The sequence below is a fragment of the Cylas formicarius genome, unplaced genomic scaffold (assembly GCF_029955315.1).
Source record: "Cylas formicarius isolate icCylForm1 unplaced genomic scaffold, icCylForm1.1 PGA_scaffold_10__41_contigs__length_53128322, whole genome shotgun sequence".
Classification (NCBI taxonomy): Eukaryota; Metazoa; Arthropoda; class Insecta; order Coleoptera; family Brentidae; genus Cylas; species Cylas formicarius.
The window spans coordinates 18166139-18184593 of NW_026844214.1; positions in this window are offsets into that span (position 1 = coordinate 18166139).

Consider the following 18455-nt stretch of genomic DNA (forward strand, 5'->3'; position numbering starts at 1 on the left):
AACGGTTCATCATCGCTGGCCTCTTCTATGACACATTAAAATGCTTATTCATCCGATGGTTTACCGGATCAAAATATTGTTAATTCTTGCTAAAACTAGTAAAAATCTGAGTAATGGGTCTTTATAAGATTATGGCAATTATCTCGGAGTAAAATAGATATTAAAATGAATATTTCATGTATTTCAAGTGAACTAGAACATAGGAAACTAGAACTATGCAATCGCCGTCTGCGTCGTATGCAACACGTAAAAGTGTTGTGGTGTTTCGACCAAGATAATACAGTGGCCCTATTACGGTAAAAACTGATGCCCCTCAGGTGGCTACGATATTTTAGTAAAGCGCATTCGTCATCCTCCAACTAACTGAGTTGCAACATTGCCGTAATTTTTCTGGAAAATTGATTAGGTAATTTTTATAAGAACGCAGCATCAGTTTCTGAAATCCCAACATAATTCTCAACGCCGAGCTAAGTAATTGATTGCTATTGGCACACAACAGTCTGTGCAATTGTTGGTTTTATTTTTAGTGTTTAAGATAATCTCCGTGCCTTTCTCGTGTTTTTCTGATAATGTCGACCCACTGGAACACTTGTGTTTGTGGTTAACATTGTAAGGGAGAGAATATGCCTATAGACCGATAAGTGTTGCCTTCTGTACAAGTTAATTTAAAAGATTTAAAGGTGGTTTATATAGGACTCCCACTCACAAATTTGTATAATTTATGCCTTTAATACTTTGCTCTTTCACGAAATTACAGCAAATGTGGCAAACATAGGATATTAGAGAAACCCGAGTGATACCTATTTATTTTTCATTTAACAAACTGAAAACCAGACATACATATAAATATTTACATGTGAATTTTCTACACAGAATTCCCTACATTTATAGATACACTTAAATAGTTACAGGAAGGATGTTTGGGTAATATGTTTTAGTGTACAAGACTTATAGCAAATATAAGAAAAGACGGTGCTGCAAGTTGAATTTTTACTAAAACAAGCACAAGAAATACCACTTGACAAACAATTTTTGTCAAGTCTGAAACCAGTACAGGCAATTTTTGGCAATTATTCATATATAATTTAATTTCATTCTTCACGGTGAATACTGCAGTACATACACACACATTTTGACACTGATTAAATAGAAACAGTTCTACAAAAAAGTATGTGCGAATAAGCGAGTATTGAATGAAGAATATACAAAAAAAACTAGTAGAATTTCTAAATATATATAAAGAAAATAATAATTAAAAAATATATATTTTATTAACAAAATACGCGATAGTGGTCCATAAATAATCCGAGACAAATACATAAAATAAATACCCAATATGTAGTAAACCGTTGGTATGAGCGGAAATACTTTCGTTTTTTTTACATTGCGCAACCTATATTTTTTGTATTTTTGAATTCGGGAGATTCTACGTAGGATAGGACAGTTTTTCCCTTTTTTTTTAATTTTTATATAATTTTATAAATACTATTTGTCGGGTCACCTGACCATGTGAAAAATTGTAAATAAAACTTTTCTTTACTTGTCTAATGGCAAATAGCATTTAATGTAATGAACTATTAATTTTTTAAGATAACCTAGTTTTTTCAAATAGCACCCTATTGGGAACAAAAACTTTTTAAAACCGGTAATTTTTTTGCTTTGCTTCATCATCAAGTCGGCATGTTTGAAAATTCTGACATTTGGTACATTTTTATAATCGACATAATAATTTTATTATAAGTGAAGAAATGGAAATCAATGTTGTGGGATAGGTCAACGTCGCTAAGAAAAGTGGTATTAGAATTAGTCATCTGTATACATATATATGTCGTCATATGTATTTTCAGCAGAATGGCGCGCCTCCTCATAATTTTAGAGATGTCACTAAACACCTATATAATGTTTATGGGGATAAACTAATCTCAACACACAAGACTGTGTTAATGTAACTCCAGTGTTCGACCTACGAGAATTACAGCGCAGAATATCGGCTACGTTTGATCGTATAACTCCAGAAATGTTAGGAAGGGTTACAGCAAATGTAATTTCTAGATCCCGGGAGTGTCGTATACAAGAAGGAGGACATTTTGAAAATATTCTATGAAAGTTTCACCTTTAAATAAATTTGGTTATTAAGTAAATGTCTATCGCACTTATTTAAATAATAAATACAAAACTTAATTTAAAACGTGTCTTACAGTAACACACATTGATATACCACTTTCAAATCGATTCTACCAACATTGCTGGGGTTTTATTTTCTAACAGATTTTCGAAATATTGTGTTAAATTATCCCAAAAAGTGACAGATTTGAAAATAATAAAAAAATTCTATTCTCGTGTTTTTCTGAGTTTCCGTGCTTGTAGCTTATGACGACCGTATACTTACCTTAGTTTTTGACTGTATCCCCGTATTCCAAAAACTTTCGTTGTATCTCGGAATTTCTATTTTATTTTTTTTTTAAGTACTAATCTGTTTTTTTTTTCACTGCATGAGCTGGTCGAATGTTTCTTCTGCATTTTTAATCTTACAAGCAAAGCAAAGTAATATTTTGTTTTTATAAAAATGTATTTACTTATCTGATTTTTTCCTTCCTGTGAGCTTATTTTTTAACGCATTTTCAAAATTTTGGTGTCAAAAACTAACGGTTTTAAAAAATTTTTGTTCCCACTAGGGTGCTACTTGAAAAAACTAGATTATCCTAAAAAATTTATAGTTGATTACAGTAAATGCTGTTTGCCATGAGACAAGTAAAGAAAAGTTTCATTTACAATTTTTCCCATGAAAAGGTGACCTGGTAAATAGTATGATGTATGATGGTCCAGCCTTCTAGACACGATTTGAAAAATTAAATAACTATCCTAAGTAGAATGATCTCCTGGATCCAAAAATACAAAAAAATATAGGTTCTTGTGCCATTTAAAATTCGAAAGTTACTGTCGTTTCCTCGCAACCATTGACTACATATTGTCAAAAAATTGGATATTCAATTGATGTTCACCGTTCCAAATTTGAAATCGCTATCTCAAGCCGTTTAAAAGTTATAAAGTGTTCCCACTTTCTTGAGTCACCCGGTATAGGGCTATATAGAAAATCTACCACTAAATATGTTAACACAAATAAAATAGTGCTTACAATGTCATTCGGATCAAAAAATCTTCATTCTAAATATGGAATATCTATAACTATTGATTGGCCAGCCAACTGTCAGGACTTGAGATTAATGGATTTTCTATTTCTTATTATGTTTATTCTTATTTTTAGTTTTCTTTGTAACTGTATATTTTCATTATTCTATCCTATTTCTTGTTAACTCTTTAAGTGTATATTTAGATGTGCGACTATTGTTATAAAATGCTTATTGTCATTTAAATGATGAATAAATTAAATTGAAATTGAAAAGTAGGAACCGACGTTGGGTATATATTGCCCGACGTGGAATCGATTTTTACAATAGTTTAATTACCAAGCCGCATTCAGAGATTTGCTTTATGTCTCACTATTATCAATTCGTGCAATAAAATGAATTGAAATCTACACAAAGGTCAACTTCTGGCGTCGACAGTGCCGTTTGCCTTAAAAAAACGAGGCTGGACACCAGGCACGACGTTTTATCCCGTCCACAAATTATACGAAAATAAATTCACCTTTTCCACTACGATCCTGTCAAATGCACTTTGGTATAGTTGAAATTTTTCCCTTAACCACCGAAATTTACGACGTGAAAACGTAATGAAAATCTGACAGGATCTCATACTGTACCGTGTTTTTGCTTGATATTGGTTTAGAAGAATTTTAATAGGCTGAGCGGTAACTTTTAAATTTTAGAAAGAATTATACCGGTTGTCCCCAGTGATTGCAATTAGGGAAGCGGAAGGTCCTAGAAATTTGAATAAATAATTATTAATTTTAATTTTCGAAATTATTTTGGAATTTCTGATATGACCGCTAGAAAGCCTAATTCTGTTTCGAGTTTCTACAAAAATTTGGTATATTAACCATAGTTAAAGTGGGTAAACAAATTCAGATCTTTTTTGTGTATTGCTGTTTGTTCTACCTCTGCAAGGAAAATCGTGAGCGTGTTCATAATATTTCGAAAATAAATGTTGATATCTCCGAAAACAAATTGTTAAAAATGTTATCTGATATAATATCGCACACAAATTAATTTTGTGAAAAAATAGAATAAATGCACGTTATTAGATAGTAAAGCAAGGACAAAGAACCCAGTGAAAACCTCATCTGAATATGTTTATCGCAACCTGAAATATGAATAAAGAAACCTAAAACTAAAAAAAATGAATTTTGTGAAGTAGGTATTACGGGTTTTTGTTGATGTTCAATTATCCGAAATTCACTAAATAAAACGCAGATGTAATTGCAATGCAATAAATATTTGACAAATTTAAACTGTTTAGAATCATAGCCAATCCAGAGAGTTTGACAAGCATCAAATCACTAAGTGCAAGATGTGTGCAAGTTCAAACGTTTGGTCAGATAAAAAATATTCGTTTTTAGGGCCATCTTGATAATTGGAAATTATTATGTCTGCCACAGATGCTTAAATACACTTAAATATGTAAATAGTTTGTCCAACTAATGATTAGTTTTGGTTGCTTTGGTAATAGGTAATAGATAATAGGATAGGTAATAAGTAAATACTAAAGTAAATTTAATAGTATATTATGCAATAGTGTGGTAAACGGCATTTGACTCAGGAGTTTATTTGGCTAGAGCGATTGCTTAATAAACAAGTGAGATAAAGAGTTTACCAAACGTGTTCAAACATTTTTACCAGTTGCTATTAAAGCTACTCGTTTATCGTTCCGATCGGTTCTGCTATTGTTGTCTCTTTTTAGCTGTGTACTTTAGACAGAGAAATTGGATATGTCATATAAACAACGGCATAAACACAATTTTAAATAGTTACGTTATTTATTTAACTTTTACAATTGATTATTCAGTAGTTCTTTTAAAGAAAAAGACTGTAATTGGAAGAAAAATTATTCAAGGATAAATCTTTTAAGAGGTTTAAATTTTTAATATCATATAGGCAGGAAATAGCACGTCCTAACCTTCAAAACTGTAAAAAACCGCTAAAGTTGATGTGAACGGTACGTAAAATTTCTGTGGGAAATTTAAATTATAAATGTCACTTTACCTACCGACTAGTCCACTAGATTTTAATTGTAAATTATAGCACGTAAATTGTCTGACATATTGCAATTTTCTTTGTATAAGTTTTTGGGTACATTTTTGCAAAACTACACCAATACATTCACTAACATGACCGTCACAATTGACAAACGTTAAAATTTTAAATTAAACAAACCCGTGCGGTAAAATTCCGAAAATAGCCGAAGTGGCCGGGATCCGTGGGAAACCAAAACTGACGTGGTAAAGTGACGCATTTAGATCGGTTTGTAATTAAGTATTTTACAGACGGGAGTAGAAAAAGTAAAATAAGATAATACTCAATATTTGAAAATGATCAAAACATACCACTGTCAGCTACGGGGCAAATCGGTGCCCTTCGAAGGTATTATAAAAAAAGTAATGACGATCAATAATAATATTTAATTTTGATATTAAATAAAATTTAGCATCCTAATTAATAAATTAGGGTTTCATTTGGCAAATTCGGCATAATTTGACGCAATCCGTAATGTTGAAATGTTACCCAAAATTGCGTAGCGTTTGGTCAAATTAAAACCAAATTTATTTTTGATAAAAGAAAATGAATTTTTTCTGGCGAAACACATTTTTTTATTCATTTTTTAAATGGTTTTGTACATTTTTCGACGTAAATATGTCAATAGTTAAAAAAATATCTGCTACGGTAATTTAGTGCCTTTCGAAGGTATTGTAAAAAATTAATTATTTTGATTTTAAATATAATTTGGCATCCTAAGTAATAAATTGGCATTTTATTCGGTAAATTTGGATAAACTGGATAGTTTTCGCCAAATCCCACTTTTTTTGAGCACTCATATTTTAGGTTAAGATAAATATATAGAGATTCATTTTTCACTGGATTATTGGGCTCTTATTATTATAAGAAAAATCATATCGTTGCATTTTATCTTTTTCCAAAAAATATTTTTTTTGCGATTGTCAGAAAAAATCTGGTGGCAAGGTAAGCAAACGAATCGCGCCACTCAAGTATCAGAAATGATAACCTAGAAAAATCCTTTTTTAACGACTCCTAGTTTAAAGTTAAATTAAAACCGGGGCATTTACTTAAGAAAATGTTCGAACACTACCACCAATTTTCTTTCAGAGATACAGCTCAACAAAAAAGATTTTAATTTGTTTCAGATTTAAAACAGTACTCACTTTGATTATGGCTAACATTAGAATTTCTTCTTGAAGCCGAGTTTTAAAATTCAATAAAAATTGCGTCCTCTGGTCTCCATTTCAGAAATTTTCAGCATTTTCTTTTACATTTAATGCCCTTAATGGGACACCCCATAGCTATATGCTACCCCCACCGAAGATGTCCTATTCATTAAAAAAGAATAATTGAGTACAGTGACTTCATCCGTTCCTGGGCAAAAACATCTCTTAAACTCCATCAATTCGACTGCTCGAGGTTCTAATTTTAAGCACATAAACTAGCTCAATGTTCATTACAGACTGTAACAGGTCTGAGAGAGGGAAACAAATGATTTCCGTACGGGAAGCTATGACGTTACTATACTCTTGTTTAATAATTCTACCTGTACCTTTTTCTTCAACATGATATGGCAAGTAAAGTTTAGTTGTGCCGCTTACATCCACAGATCTGCGTTGGCGTTCCATTTTGTCTTTGAAAATCATCTCTGTGAATTTCTAAAACATGGACATCACTCATTTTTCCTTTGTATATCATCTCAACAAATTTATTCGTCAGGATTTTTAAAACTTGAAAAATAATATCCTTTCCATTTAATAATTATTTCCACTTGTAAATAGGGTACTGTAATGTCTGTTCATAGATATAAGAAAGTGACTAACTGATACGAATTAAGGAAAGACCCGGGCAAGCTGTAAGATGAAGTATGGGCGAACAGGTCCGTACTTTGCTTAGAATTTAATTAGATAGGGTTTTGTTAGGAAAGATACTAAACAATATTTATTTATTTATTTATGTATTTATGTTTAAATCTAAAATAAAATTACAAATTATTTTTATTACCTACTTAAATTATTTAAAATTATTCACATATCATATCAGTATCACAATCGCTATCATCGCCTGTTCTAATTATTATTTGTTCTGTATTATTTGCAATATGGATATACGATTGTTCTGCTTTTTCTATATGTTTAACACAATTTGCCCAACTTTGTGGAAGGATGTTAAAAACTTCGGTTTCTATAAGTTTGAGGACATTGGAGTTAACACGGGGAAAAACATTGTTACGACGAATGGCAGATTTCAGTTAGTGGCAAACATGTTCAATGGGATTAAATATACAGTGGTAAAACTGTATGCACTGGATTTTTTGCATAATTAGCACAGATGTATTACTTTTGTAGGTTCAAGCTTTGTAGAACCTCAATTAACTGCTTTTTGGTAAAATCTTCGTGAAAATAAATGTCGTTATTATTCATGCAGTTTTGGATTGTTGCTTTTGTGTCACATGAGGAAGGGGTTTTAGTCAACTGTCTACTGTGATAACTTGCATTGTCCATTACAATGACGCTATTAATAGGAATGTTTGGAACTTGTTTGCTTTTAAACCAACTTTCAAATAAATCAGCGGTGGTGTCTTCATGGTAATCCAGAGAAGAATCTTTAATATTTTTCGCAGACAGAGAAAGTCCATTTGGAATCCAACCATCTTTAGAGGCAGCATGCAAAATAGTTATTCTTTTACCTCTTTTGGCGCGTTTGTTTTATACTTATCAGTTGAGCCAACCCAACCCTTTTCTGGGGTATCATAAGTGTCGAACCAGGTTTCATCCAATTAAATAATCCTAATTTTTTATAGATATTCTAGACGCCATTTCCGAATTCTAAAAGATTCCATTAATACTGGCCTTTTTTCAATTTTTTTAAATCTAAAACCCACGTGTTCAATACACTTCCATAAGGCAGTTCTGTCACATTTAACACCGGTTTCATCTTTTTCAAGCCTCCTAATTAAGATATCTAATGTAGGCACGCTTTGTTCCTCATATAACTGGTAAATTTTACGCCGTATTATATCTTGATTACCTTCATCTACACTCCATACAGTTGATGTCGGAATTTTCGTCAATGTAGCCGTTTCTTCTAAAGATGCTTGCTTGCTGGCACCACATTCAATGAGAGTCAAATAAACATTGTTTATAACTTCCTTAGTCTCAATAGAACAGTGTTTTCTACGGTTGGGCAGGAGCATCTCCTGAGATACACTAGATTCGCACATATTTTGCATAATTCGCACACGATTCACACACATTCACACATTACACAAGAAATAAGAATGATTACTAATAAAGTTAAACAAAGTAGTATACCAAACCAAAGAATATTAAACACAGGTAGGTATAAAATTATTTTCTATTACGGACCACAATTTTACCTGAATTTAAATTCCGAAACTTTAGGTAATAATCTTGTTACATTGTATGTTAATGACCACCCTTGGATAATCTCGTTCAAAAGCAATTGGTCACTTTCTTATATCTATGAACAGACCATACCTACTATACATCAGTAGATACTAAACTAAAGTAGACTAACTTACGTGCTGTGGGGTTATAGAGTAGTGTAATGTAAACCGGACTGTATTGACTTATTATAATCAACCGTAATAGTCGAAGTCCAGGAAATCAGAGATATTGGGTAGAAACGCAGTTACCTATCTCTATTAACATTCCTCAGTCAATAAGACACTATCAATACAAATTAACAATAATTTATTTGTGCATAGGCCAAAAGCAATGAGTTTAACATGCATAGAATGGTGAAAGCGTCATCCCGTTTTCTCTTCATAATTAACTTCCACATAAAATTGATAGAATGAGCATTTCGTTCGAGGCTTTTTACGTTATACTTCAAAACGACGAATTTTCATTTTAATATATAAAGAACAATAAAAATAACTTGGTGGTTATTGCAACGACGTGCGTCATTCTAAAGGGTGCTTAAGGGCAATTGTGTTTAGTTTTTAAGTGTGGTCCCTGATAGATCTTCGCAGAGGGAAAGCGAAAATGCACAATGTCTGTCACTTACAGACCGATGGGGTCGATTGTTGATCGGATGCTTAACTTAATAAAAGATGAGAAAGAAAGGGTGATTTGCATTAAAAATGCGTTTCGAAATATGTGTTTGGTATTTATAAAAGACCAAAGCGGTGTCTGCACAATCCCGCCAAATATGATTTAGAAACTATTAAAATTACCATCTCTGCTTGCGTCTCTATCTATTATAAGCAGAGAACGATTATGGATAGCGTTCGTCAGATTTTCTGGATACAACAGTTAATTCAAATGAGAATTGAGCTAATTGCTTTATGTAAATCTTTCGATTTTCTGTATTTTTGGGACGCCTATAAAATTAAAATGAAAATAATAATAAAGATCTTCACAATCACCGTTCATGGTCTTGGTGTTTGAAGAGCTCTAATCTATGTGATTAATTTCATGATATTATATCAAAGTCAAGTGTAGAGTGCGGATGGTATACAATTTATAAGGATCAGATGGGTATATCGGAACATATAATTATAAAATAATTACCTGTATAATGTCACACACACTGCTATTTTTGATTTTTCCGGATTATCAGTATTTTATTTCCGATGTGGTTATTCAGCTTTGCTTGACTCATTTTTAAACTGTTTCAAAACAAATCTTTTGTAGGATGATTGAGTGCCGAGGCCACATATCTCTGCAACTGATAGTTTTTGTTAGAAAACCTGCACAATATCCAGGTTTTTTCAAAACCACATGAATGGTAAATATGATATGCATGGCATAAAATAATGCCTCTGCGTAGTGAGTAAACAAATTAGAAATTCCATACATTTATGTTAATTAAATCAATAATTCGAAACTTTGCAAGGATAAATTTAAACTAAAATTTTAGTTGATGATATTGCAATAGCAATAGATGTCTCGACAGATATTCCGGGACATCTTATTTAACCTTAGAACTAGAAAGACACAACTTTTTTCTGGTCAAAAAGGAATTCCTCCAGCGCTTTTCGTTTTTGAGCGACATTTTTTTAACTAATCGAAAAGTTAGTACTAACAATTATTAATAAGTTAATAATTATAGGGTCAGATCACAAAGTTATAAGTATGCAGGAAATAATTTTTTAGTGCTATTTTCTTTTTTGTTATTTTAAATTTATCTGAAATCAACATTGTGCACCTAATTAGAAAATAAAATTTTTGTTTGTGAATAATTTTGAACATAACTTTGGCGCTGTTCCAGCGCCAAGATAATGTCAATCGGCCAGACACCCAGCTCCGCATAGAGAGCTGTTTGCATTCGTCTCTTATAATGATGCACACTTTTAGCACACTATCATAGATGTTTGACTTTTGTTGTTTTATTATTAATCTTAATATATGTATCGTGCGTGCAAGATACTATAAGTTAATAAGATTATCAATAGTCCAGCAGTTTTTTTTGACTCTTTCATACGCACTAATAATATTATACATTGGATGAATAATTATTTTAAGATATTAATATATTCTTCGCGAATACAGTATGATTTCCTAAAATGTATTGACAACTCGTTAATATCAAGCGTTCTGACAACTTCCGAGGCACAACACGTGAACAGTTCTATAAGGGATGATTTTAATAATAGTATTCCGATTTATTAAAATATTTGCCCGATTTGGGTTTGGACTCCCTGATTCTTGTCGCTAAACGGTGCACAAATTTTGTCAAATATAGGGCCGCTCAAAAGGGGACCCGTTGAATGTTAAACCACTCGAATAACAAACATGTTGTGGTAGACGATATCATTTTCGTCTACAAAAAGTAGCCATTATAAAAACACTTTTTTTTAATATCCTAACCTTTTGAAAAGTTAATATAATGGATCTCGCGATATAAAGGCACTTACTCCCTTATTTAGTCGTAACACTTGGAAATATATTTTTTCCTCACAATGCGAACAAAAGGCCGGGGCCGAAATAAAATTCAAGTCCTTCGGAGGCAGATAATATGGGTATCGTATAAAACCACCGGAAACCCGACATTAAAGAAAAACGTTTTCAAATTTCCTCCTTTTCTTTTCGATTACAAAGTAAATAAAACTGTCTTGTGTGCGAGTTCGTGAAAGTCGAGCATCTCCTTTCAGTTACAATCGCCTGATATGGTGATATCCATTAAAAAATAACAAAATAATGGGGGCTCCCTTTCGCAGCATGGTGTTCGGCCTCCTACCGGTCTCGCTCTTTGTTTAACTTTTAGTTCTATAGCGTTCTTAATCTGCCCACTATGTGAGTTAAGCTCAAATGAATGAATAACAATAAAAACGAGCCGAGAAGCTTTTCAGAAGATCTTTTTATTACCTTTTGTGTTTCCTCGACAATTATACTCAATTGTTTGAATATTTTTGCGTTTAGCATTGTAAAATTAATTTCAATTATACGTGCAAAACTTATGTTTGATTAATCGGTTGGGGGTTGATGAAGGTTTGAATACGACCAGCAGCTCTGAGTCGCGTAAATCCTGTGTATATCGCATGACGATTGTTGTAGTATTATCGATTTTTTCTACAGTTTTGTAAATTCTTTTCTTCTTCTTCATGTGCCGTGTACCTGTCCGCACCTTGGCAATTAACCATCGGGACACACATCCATAACCCTTCCGTCTAACGAGAAATTGTAGCAGCATTCCACATCGTGCCACCCCTTCAAAATTTCAGAGGATGATATGCTCTCATTCCGTTATAGCTTGTATAAAATGTAGAGCTACTTTATGTACCGGTTGTCCCACTAAGAATAGTTTTTCAAATGTATCTTGGGAAGTGCTACTGGTAAAAATTAGTACCAAAGAGGCCATATTCAAAGTTCCTATAACTGCAGATAGTACGAATAAGAAAATGAGATTTCTTACAAAATTTGGAATTAATAAAAGCTAGATATTAGAAACAACACTTTTATGATCTACAGGAAATTTAGATTTTGTTTTTGTTTGGACCATTTTGCCCTATTTGATAAAATAAAGTGGCGGGGGAAGAATAGATCTGTTATTTATTAACCAAGAGTCTGCGCATATATTTATTGAATATATTGCAGAATATAGACAAATGGACGTTCTTTTAAACAAGACGGGACTTGTTTGATTCAAATAAAAGAAATCCCAAATTTACTGAAGATTATAATGGCATGTTTCCCCTAGGCAAAATTTGGTGCAAATTTGATTTTCTTGTTCGCCACCAACAAGTTTTTTGATGTAGCACTGTAGTCGTTGCATATGCAACCTGATTCGTGCATCCAAAAGATGGCGTGACCACTAAAAATGTAAATAAAATAACCAGGAAAAACACCTCATGGACCTCTGCAGGTCAGCAGTTTACAAAATACCAATGCCGACCAAAATAGCCACTTCTCATTTGAATTAGTTCGATTTCATTTCAAGAGGTGCTCAGTAGCAAATATTTAATACTGTGTTCCTATTGCTTATAAAGGTTACCAGGCGAATTTTATCATAATTTCACCTGCAGCAGCGTTAGTTCTTTGTGGAGTTTTGAATCCTTGTATTTAGATTATTTGAATCCGTGTATTTAGATTATGATGTGGAAATTTTTTGTAGAAGAGGAGGCGCAAAGCGATAATTCAAAGGATATTTTTTCATTGTCTCTTCAAAACAAAAACTTTCTTTCAGGGTTTTATTTTGACTATTTGTCCCCTAAATTCCAATCTTGACCGATTTTAATTGGAAAAGCACAAAAATCTTCTTTTATCAACCTAAACAAAACTGACCAACGACAAACATAGCAATTCATGTTATATCTATTTATGTTTAGAATCAGTAGTACTTCTCCTTCAATGTTCAAAACCTAGACGATAGCATACAACGAATTCAGAACACTCATGAAATAAAAATAGCATAGCAGGCACAAGTAAGTTTATGGTTATTGGCCTACAGAAACCTAACCAAATCTAGTCTGAACGGCAATAACTTATTTGCATTCAAAATTTGGTTGGTTAGTTTCATATAAAAAGTGTCGTTAACACGTTGCCAACTTAAAATAAACAAAAATGGTAAAGAAATGAAGCGTCGGGATAGGTAAAGATGTGGCCGTCAGTCCAAAAAATTCTACTTGTGAAACAGAATTTGCGCGGCTATTCAAGGAACTCGAAAATAGTTTGTGCAGCAATTTGTCATGTACAAAGGCAGATAAAGGACAAATTTCGTGTTTTAATTCGTTTATTTAGTTTACTTTACAATTTCGACTTATAACTCGATAATTTAGAATTTTTTCTTTTAACTCGAAATTTGGCAATAAAATTTCGTACTTTAACTCAAAATTATGCCAAAAAAAAATTGTTTTTAAAGGACTTATCCCTTCTTTTCATTTATTTACGTCCCTAGTTTGAATTTCAAAAAAAGATTAAAAATGTAATAGTTTTTAGCGTGAAAATCCGCCAAAGTCAAGGAGGCCTGCTTGATTTTGGTTAGTTATAATTAGTGTATAGGAATACAAAATGCCACACAAAGAAATTGAACTGAGGTGGCTTTTACTTGATGAAAATCCATTTATCGAAATAAATAAGAACTTAAAGTTCAGATTTTCACGAAATTATATATTATGATTTTGATATATGATTTGATTGATCTTAAGGTGATTATACGCTCACGGATAATCAGGGCCCTACTGTATATAAAACGATTTTATTTTTTATATTTTTTTACTCGAAACAAAACAGTGGCCAAGTGTCGTCGTCTTTGATTGGCCTTAGATGTTTTCATTTCATTACACCCTATTTAGTTCTCTACTTAGTTTCAGATTTTTCATATAATTTCTAGCGCATTGAACTTAAGAAGAAGTATTGGGAACAGTGTTTTCAATCAGTTTAGATATGAGCTAAATTTTAGATGCTTTAATTTTTTTCAAGGTGGATTTTGGGTTGGAGGAGCTAGAACGGATGACAGAGTCTGGTACTCGGTTGGTAAAATTTTTACCAAGGTCACGTTTACCAATTGGGGGACTGGACAACCTACGAACTTCGTAGGTGACTTTTTCGAATGCATGAAGCTGGGAAACTACAATAAATACGACGAGAAATACATGTGGGAAAATATCGACTGTTTTGGGTTTTTGTTTTTCATTTTTTAACAAGAATATATACGAACCCTTTAAATTTTAACTTCTGAAGTGAGAATCGCCTCTCTTTTTATTTCGTGTTTGCGTATGTTCAAATTATTACCGAATGCGGGTTAAGATTGATATTTAATCCCCTGTACCTATTTAAATAATAATTAAGATTATACTTATGGAACAACCATGTAGATATGGCAATAATAAACATTCAATTGATTAAAATCGTATAGCTACCAAATATGGAGAGGCCCTGTTGGTAACACAGGAATTTTTGAAGCGAAGTTGGAAAGAAATATTGAGTTGGCTATTTAATATTTTTGACCAATAAGTCACCCACTAGCCTGCACCTTGCGCCATTTTCGTTCTATATATCGATTTTTTTCACAGTTGCTTCACAATTTTCTATATTATCGACATAGGTCGGGCCTCTATATGATTAAAACAAATACGACGCTTTAGTTGATAAAATCAAAATAAATAAGAACTAAAAGTTCAGATTTTCACGAAATTATATATTATGACATGACAATTGTTTCGACAACACCGTGTCTTTATCAAAATCATTTGATAAAGACACGAATAATTTTATTCAACAGAAATCTTCAAATTTATAAAAATCGACTTGGCAAAATATATATCCAATTTCAGATGAAAAACGCACAAATTTTTGAATGTGTTTCCAACCCAGGTCTCTCGGTCTAATGGGTTTTGATAACTTTAAAATACAAATTTGGAAAACATGTATCTTAAAATTAAAAAAATTGAATTTAAAATTACAAACTGTTATAAAAAAATAACCTCATCTACATCAAAAAATGTCAAATGAATGCGATTTAAGTATCAAACGGCACGCGTCACAATGCATCGAGAAGGAATATTCCGAAATTCAATTACAATCTTAATAACTGTGACCCCGCTTAAGAACTCCAACGTGAATACATATTAAATACGAGCTTGATATATATGCACAGGAGAAGATTAATTGAATTTTACGCCACCCGCCTGTAAGGCATTGTCATGTATGCAAAGTCACAACTTTATTACGCGGGTACAGTGTAACTCGAAAACTTTAAATTAATTTAGAGATAGGTATTTACAAATCAATAACACGTTAATCGAAACGAGGATGTACTCATCTGCTATTCCAGTATGATGACAATCTGGATATTTTAAAATAAGAAACTGGACCCGTAAAAATTATATACAGGACGATTCAAAACAAAAGGAAAATCTAGAAAGTGGACATGTATACCTCTACTGCACGTAGCAAGTCATTGATTAGTGGGGGTGAAGAACAAAATCGCAAAAAATTATATTAAGTAACTCTAAGAAGGTCTAAGATAAATTGCTGGAAATATTTTTTAAGTTTATTTCTTAGAAAATGCCTAGCATAGGGACCTAGCAAAATAGGGGCATACATTTTTGCTATGATTTGACCGAATTTGACACACTAGGTCTTATTTAGGAAAGAAAAGTTTTACTGATTGAAATAGATAAATGGCAATGCCAAATTGGTTTTTAGTGCATTCGCCAAGGGGCGTTACTTCACAATTCTTATTTTCTTATTTTACCAAAAAAAAAAACTAATTTAAAAAAATGTATTAATTTTATTACATTTGGAAGATGAAATAAAACTGACTTATTAAAAAAATAATTTGAATCCATGGTCCAGCATGCCATTAAAAAATAAAAAAGTTCAAAATTACAGAATAATAACTCTAAAAACGATAGTAGTCCCTATTCCCTTTACAATTCCAGTATGAATCCACTTTTAGGTCTCTATTTATTTGGTTAAAATTACTATGATTTTTCAAAAATACTTAATCAGATTTGGCGAAAGGTAATGATTTTTATTTTAATAATTTCTAAGTGTTTGAATTGTCGGTTATCAAAATACCCTGTGTTGCTTAAGCATTGTTTTTTTTTAATTCACCACGATGTAAATAATTGTTACACTTAAAGAACACTTCGCGAAAGTTCTTTTTTTTCAACTTTTAAACAGCTGTGGAAAAATGTCAAATTTGTAATTATTCACTTGACATATTATTACATTGTGGTAGTACACTCTGATAAAAGATCTGTGTTTGTAGAGAAAGTGCACTAAATTTCCAACTCATTCGAACATGTTCAACAGATTATGGAATCGATGCAGAGCAAGAACACATTGTATTTCACTAAAATACACTTAAGGTATGTTGTTAAAAGGTTTTTTGTAAAATACAGTCAAGGTATGTTGTAAAATTTGGTCGCTTCAGAAATTAAAAAATATATTAAATTGTAGATAATTTTTAGATAATGAACTTAAGTTCGGAAGCTTCAAATTCTGTATGTTAATAATTTCAACCTGCTATGTTAAATTTGTATATAAATCCAAGAACCTAAGGGTTGTATTAATACACTGTCTCTGTTCAGCCTTTTGTAAGTTGATGATGGCAATATTAACAATTCTAACAAAACTGCAAAAATAATTTATATGAATTCACTTCATTCATTGTAGGGGTAAATCTTCAAATACAACTAATTTAAAAACTAACCAAAATTACTCTTCTGTTTAACTCAATTATTTGATAATTCTAATACAAAATAGGCTAATTGATATGAGAATTTTAATTACTTCTCTAAACGGGGTCTATTTGGCAAATTCATACTAAAATATTCAAATTCGTATTCAAAATTTGTAAAAAAAGAACTAGAAAAGATGACTGAAGATCAAGCAGCTTATCGCTTCTAGTCTGCCTCGAGCTTTAAGTTATCAACATTTCAATACTTTGATATTAATACCTAGCAAAGCTCGTAGAATTTTGTATGTAAATTTTATTTTCAAAACAAATCAGTGGAACGTGAAGCCTTCAGGCTATCCAAAAATTGTTTTTGAATTATGACATGACTATAGTATATTATGCAACAATTTTGACAAATGTCATTCTAGCTACGCAATTCATTTCACACGAGCAGAGCGAGTTACTAAAGAACTTTATCAATGTTTTGCATACTTGTTCTACGACCAGTAGTTTTCATTTACTAGGTGATGTTTGGTGTGATCGTCAGAAAAGACAAACGTCAATTGCTAAACCCTACCGAAAACATCCGATCGCTCTCAAACCTGTGAGTAAAATACCGGAAACGTTCGAAGTGACTCGCTATCGTGGGTAAGAAAACTGAGGTCTTAATGTGAAACTTTCCGCACTTCCGTACACTTGATCCGTGCATTTAAAGAAAGTAGAAATAATTATTTAAAAGGTTGGAATTATTTTACGGGGTTTAGTATATAAATCCTGAACTATTTAAAAGTGTTACGTTATTTTCTAGAATGGAAAATTAAATAAAGACAGTTTATGTATAATAAAAACACCACTTTTGAAATTTACGCTTGATTGGGGTTTGGTTCACCATGTTTAAGAAATCGTAACAGAGAGTTCTATTTGAGCTAACTCATAAAAGAGTCTGCCGGAATATCACTTGAGAAAAAATTGTTAATAAAACCGGGTTTTATTGAAAGCAAAAACTTAAAAAAAATAATTTTATGAAACTTACTAGACATGTATCATAAAGCAAACTTTTATGAACCAAATACTTATGCGTATTAATGGGTAAATAAACTATTTTTGTACAAATTTTCACTCTTACTAAGTCATATCTTCTATAACTCCAGCTGCGTCATTCGGACAACAAAGATTGCTTGTAGTTAATCGATTTTTGACCATCGACTCGATTAAAATTAAGGAGGGTGTTTATCGAAACGGTATGAACGAAGCAGGCTTACCTTATTTTTGCTGATTTTTCATTAGTACGGTTACCATTCTGATTAAAAATGTAAGTACAATTTAATTATGATTAGTCAAATGAATATATTAAACATTTTTAGTAATTTAAGAGAAAAATAAATATAGGCAGAAATAAACAAATATATCAATTAAACAACGTCAAAAAATCAAGCTGTTATTTTAAGAACATCAATTTTCCCCGAAAAACGCATACAAGAATCCGGATCCATCCGTCATATAAATAAAAAATTTAATATTATTCCATTCTAATTATAAGTGTTTCACTTTAATTAAATCATTTTAAATTTGAAATCTGCCTTTTTTTTTGGTCTTATTCAAACTTTCGATAACATAATTTTTTTTTGCTGTCCTTACTATAACATTATGTAATGTAATTAATTCTCCTATTGCTCAACTTTTTTA